The following is a 6,016-nucleotide window of genomic DNA, read 5'->3' as shown; positions in this document are numbered from 1 at the left end:
GCTGTTGCCCGTGCCCAGCTTCCTTCCCTATGACTCTGAGTGCTTTAGAGCTGTATATAGCTGTTGAACTGAAGCACCCAAGGATGGCTCTGAAGCAGGAAGAGAGTTCAATCTGCAGGCTGGTTTTCCAGGCACTTTCTTTCTTATTCTCCACAAGATGGTTGATATGCCTCCGGATTTTGCTGCTATTATTTAGGTGTCTCTACTTCACAGCAAAGGGCAGATGAATGCCTTGTGCAGCCTCTTCAGTCCACTCTAGATCTATTTTAGGCTGAGAAGACTGTGCTGCTTGGATAGATGGGTGCATTTCATGCCAAAAGCTCAGTCTTTCTGCAGAGTTAGGCATCTCCGTTTGAAAAAGTAAGTAAAAGGTAAAGCTGTTTGAAGCAGTGCATGAAGCTGAGTTGCTATCAGATGTATATGGCATAAAGTATATATCCTGATAGGCACTCTCCTACAAAAGAGAAGTGGCCTTATTTACTTGTGCATCTTAATGAATGAGAGGATGCATATTGTGACATGAAATCCTATCCACTGTACCAATTCAACAGGCATTTATACACTGAAGTCTGAACTCTGCATAACCAATGGGATGTCAATGAAGGATGTGGAAGAACACTTGTCTAAAGACACCTACTCTTTATTTTTACTACAAAGTCAATTACCATTTCAAAGCAGCCATCTGACATGTATAATGTCAGGAGCCAGATGCTGGCATTGTGATATCGTCATATTAATTTTAAAGAATAATTTTTTAAATTATTATTATTTTTTTTTAATGTTGGATTCCCAAGGATTAAGTTGGATGTTCTCGATGTAGTTGAAAAAAGAATCTATATTCCCCAAAGACAAACATTCTTCTACTCTGTTTGGTTCTATAACTCAGTCATTTCTCTCTTGAAGAAGCACAAAACAGAAAGAACTTTTGGTTTCAGGTAAAGTTTCGCTTCAGCTGATCTTTCTGAAAACATGCACCTTTTTGGCTGTTTCAGTTATGAAACATAGAATGGCCTGGGTTGAAAAGGACCACAATGCTCATCTTGTTCCAATCATAGCAGGCTATGTGCAGGGTCACCAACCAGCAGCCCAGGCTGCCCAGAGCCACATCCAGCCTGGCCTTGAATGCCTCCAGGGATGGGGCATCCACAGCCTCCTTGGGCAACCTGTGCCAGTGCATCACCACCCTCTGTGTGAAAAACTTCCCCCTAATATCTAACCTAAACCTCCTAAAATGAAGCTTATGCATAATTTATCTTTAAATGGAAGTTTAATGAGTAAAATTTGGGTTACTGAGGTTTTGGCACAGGTCACATTTAATCTTTTTTTATCTCCTAAATCACGTGTTTAAACTTAGTTTGGGTCTCTTACGACCAAAATCCATGCTGACTCCTCTCTGACCTAGGCAGATTGAACTGAGTCGCAACACTGCTCTTTGCTGGTACATGTCCTCATCCCCACTGCCAAGAAAAACCCTCTCCCTCTGTGTTTTCCTGTTAGCAATACTGGTATGGAAGCCAAGGACTGACAGTCTTTCTCATAATTCTAAAATCCTCTCCTCCAACAGGGAAAAAGGAAAATGATTGAGAAACCTTTTGCTATTGTTTGGTTGTTTGGTTATAAAGGGGAACTGGACTGCCAAGCCATCATCCCAATAGCCCCAAATCTCTGTGTAAAACATGGGCAAAAGGAGAGAAAAGAAAGATTTATTGTTATTATCATTACAGACTACCTTTATAATACATGTGTTTCACTTAAATTAATATTTTATAACTCTATATCAGCACTGCAGTCACCCAACAGCATTTCTTATTTATCCAGTTGGACATACTAATTTGCTTTTATCAAAATACTTGAGAAATAATTGTCTTACCTCTCCTAGGACATGCTACAGGGTTTATTCTCTCCTTGCTATCTACGTAGTTATAAATCCTCATGCACTGAGAGCAGAACAGGCTTTATGTGTCTAGCATTTTCTTATGATTTCTAGGCTATTATCCCCAAATCCTAATTAACCATTATTAAAAATAATGTGGCCTTTCTACCACGTGAGATATACCAGCATGATAAGATGTGATGTGAAAGTCCCAAGTATAATGTAATTTTCTGCTTTACTTTTCCTCTTTTATTAGAGATTTCTAACATAATACTGCGTTTTCATCCAAAGTGACAGGATTCAGTGCATACTTTGTAGTATATGTTTTGCAAACTGCCAAAACTGAGTCGTTGGATTTAGTTTTCTAATAATCATACAGCCATACAACACGCCCCTACATGTCAGAAACTGAAGAAAGCAAATTTGTACACAACAACATGTATTTTGTGGATAGCGATAACCCACCCAAATCTAATTTAATCAAATATTTAAAGAGGTAATAATTAATTTTTAAAGAATTGAAGTGAACCGTAACTAGGAGGAAATGTTATTGTTTATTTTTAATGCCAGAACCGTATTCCTGATGCATTTTTAATATTTCATTAAGGCGGTAACTTTCACAGTGTATTTTTTCAAGTTTCATATCTCACTGATTTATTTATTTTTTTCTGAAGAAGAAAGGTAAAATGCTGTAGGGAAACTCAGAGCTTAGACTGATGCATTCTTTGAGGAGCTCTTGCTAAAACTAACTGAAGTCTTTTTAAGCAGAAGTCTTCTTAAGCCTTTCCGGACAAGCAATCTAAAACCAGATGTCTTTTAGACAAGCTAAGGTACAGCATCTGCTTGTGAGCTGAGCAAAGGGTTCTTCTTTCAGACAGTGCATGTGTTCATTGGGTACTACTTTCTGTTCTGCTTCTGAGCTATTAGTCATTCATACTTTCTGGAAGAGATATCTGCAAGAAAGGTTTTAAAGCCCATTGCCTTTCAAACCTGCATTCTGTCCTTCCTCAGTCCTTTGTTTTTTGATGTATTCCTTCTTTTTAATGGAGCATCCCTCACAGTTTTTTAGCCTTTCGTACTCAAACTGTGGAAGCCTATTTATTTCACTCTGGCTCCAGCCCCAGTTAAAGGTGTGAACTACCAAAGTGGATGGGGGCACATGCACATTAACACTGCTGTGGAAAACATCGCCTGACAGATGGATGCATGTTGAATGGGTGTTTAAAGAAAGGTGTTTGCAATAAAAATCCTGAGTACAGCATCAGAGGAAGACCACACACAGTTTCCTACTTTTATTTCTGTAATATATAGGGGTCAGGCTAGTTCTAGTCCCTATGCTTTATACTGTCACTTACTCACATTTGCTATTTCGTATATGCTTATATTTGGTATTTAATACTAATAATTTATATATTAATATTTGTGTGTTTATTCCAAAGACTGGCTGTTTTCAAGGGTCTGCTCTGCAGCACGAGGGTCTGAGTCAACATACTGTAAATTGCTAGTTTATTCAATAAACAAAATAGTGAAAGGGTAAGTTGAATTTCTCCAGTTTTAATCACCTGTTCTCGATCTCTGGGCGATACTCACCTAATATGTAACAGTTATGGAGCTATGAATATGATGTGCAGATACATCCTTGCTTGGGTTTATCTGCCTCTGACCAGCCCTAAGAACTGACGTGTTTAAATTCTGGTTGAGAACTGAGGCAAGTGATTGGAACTAGATTATCTTTGAGGGTCCTTCTAACTCAAACCATTCTATGATTCTTTGGAAGATCAACTATAGATAAGAAGTTCTCTCCATTTTTCTTCCTAAGTCCTTAGCTGTTCCCTGGATAGATAAGAGGACTTTTTAGGCACAGCATTGTTCTTTTCCCAAAATATTTCTGACTCAGTCATCTGCCTACGTAGCGAACTTTTGTGTCTCCTGACTTAGGCTGAATTGGTTTCTCTTTATGTACAAACAGGATCGCTTTTTTCCCCCCCTGATTTCATAATTGCTATTTCTATTTTTTTGCTTCTTTCAGTTTTCAATTATACTTCCACTTGACTATCAAGATTATCAAGAAATAAAGCATGATTCACATGTACACATAGTTTACGACCTTTAGATTCAAGTCTATTTATATAAACTTGCAAATACAAAAGGATACGACGTCATAGGGCCTTGTAGGCACCCAAATTGTCAGTGAATTCAGACCATAACCGGTTTGTTCAGCTTTATTGAGACCTCTTTATAAGCTGTGCTTGTGTTATGACAGTAGATTGTTTACAGATTCTTAAAATGTCCTGAGTTGATGAAAAAAAGGGCAATTTTTTCCTTCACAAATATCACTTGACTTTGAGAGGAGTGTTTGAAGCTACACAACCAGAATAGGAACATTCACATCCTCTCTATGAGTGGCTCAAAAACCCTGTCATTTCTCTCAGGCCCAGCTCCAGCAAGCACTTACACACATGCTTAACTTTATGCACACGAGTAATCCCATTGATTTAATGGGATTATTCCCCTATGCACAGTTACGCACACATAAATGTTTGCAGGACTGGGGTCTATTTCTCTTGCAATGATTTGAAACCTGTGGAAGAAAATGCTGTATGCAAGTTAGATATTATTTAATGGCCACATATTAAGCCTGAATATCTCTTCTGAAATTGGTGAGGCTGTGCCACTTTGTTTCTGGCTGAGAAACTGCCCTCTTCTGTGCACAGTCTACACTCTTAGCTTACTACAACACATCGTGGCCATTACAGCATAGAAAAGTGTATGGGAACTGCTGAGTCACAGCCTGAACCACTGATGGAGCACCTGAAGGAAACGACCTGGTCAGCCCTGGGAGCACAGGTGAAGGCAATTCACCTGTATGACTGGAAGGGGTGCAGCCTGGCTCCACCTCTCTTAGACCCCATTTAAGGGCTGACTGCAACTGGGGAAGGATCTCTTTCTAAAGATCCCTCCCTAGTGGAGCTTTCTTCTGTGAACCTGGAATCTTCTGATACAGGTGAGCAATCTTCTTCCCTTTCTTTATAGCACCTTTCTATCGTGCCAATCCTTTACTGCTGTACCTCTGTTTCCCATCATAGTGATCTGTTCAATTACTACAAAAGGGGAATGGAGAGGTAATCAGTATTACAAGTACTGAGAGAGAGAATTCTCCATGTCCAGAGGTTACTGTATTTCAAAACTTGATTTATAACTTGATAATGACATTTAGAAAATCTTCTGCTATGTGCGGGATATCCTTCTCATTAATGAAATAACATAATAACTCATAAATACTTCATGTATGTGGAAAAGGCTTACTTTATATATACTTACATACAAATAAAGAAATCTATGCATAGAGAAATGTAGAGCAGAAAAGTACTTCCAAGCATCAGAAAACTATGTATAAAAATGTGATGTTTGCATGTGTGCAGACTTGCAGGCATAGGATGAGCGCTGATATGAAAATAACTTTGGTGAAAATAACCGAACTTCAAGTTGCCTCTGACTTGGATAGTTGGCTTGTGATTTGAAATTCTGCAGCCAAGGTAACTTTAAAAAATTAGGGTAAATAACCATCTGCCATAAATGATAGAAATTGAATATAAATAAAATAGTACTTCTACAACCAGTGATGGGAATCACAAGCCAAACGTATCCATGGTGTAGGCAGCAGGAATGCTTGTAGAACAAAAACAGCTGAAGAAGCAGGTTTGGCCCAGACACGTTTTGATGTGTAGTGTATCCTGTTGGCTGAACAACAGCATTATTAAGCAACTTGGGGTGGAGCATCAATGGGCTCTGAGAAGGATTTAAAGAAGATCTTGACTTGAACGTGTTGCGGGAGGAATCATGCTGTGTCATTCAGTAAAAACATAATCAGTCTTATGCCACTGGCACATTCAAACACCTAGTGGGATATGCTGGGCATCAGTGTTCAAGGTTTTATGTAAGGTAACAGCTGCTTTGGTCAGGCAGTTAATTAAATGTGTTCATTTTCCATACAACCAACAGTAGTGACAACAGATCAAAGTGGAATTTTATGACATTTCAGGGTTCCCTTATGTGATCACAATGGTGGATGGCACCCACACAATCTTTCACATCCCTTCACTGCATGATGATGCCTTTCCCCTCCGAAAAGCTTCAGTCTTT

The 6,016-nt window shown here is 38.9% G+C and overlaps 1 long non-coding RNA gene across 1 annotated transcript in view; it reads right to left on the bottom strand.

The window, feature by feature from the left end:
• Positions 1-6,016, bottom strand: part of LOC122183669 — a 253,449-nt gene that overhangs the window by 3,932 nt on the left and 243,501 nt on the right. The gene's annotated exons all lie outside the window — the stretch shown is intronic.

Source organism: Lagopus leucura, unplaced genomic scaffold, assembly GCF_019238085.1.
Source record: "Lagopus leucura isolate 7727_CA_CO unplaced genomic scaffold, USGS_WTPT01 Super-Scaffold_100019, whole genome shotgun sequence".
NCBI lineage: Eukaryota > Metazoa > Chordata > Aves > Galliformes > Phasianidae > Lagopus > Lagopus leucura.
The sequence above is the reverse complement of the archived record's forward strand: the minus strand, read 5'-3'. Positions and strand labels throughout refer to the sequence as shown.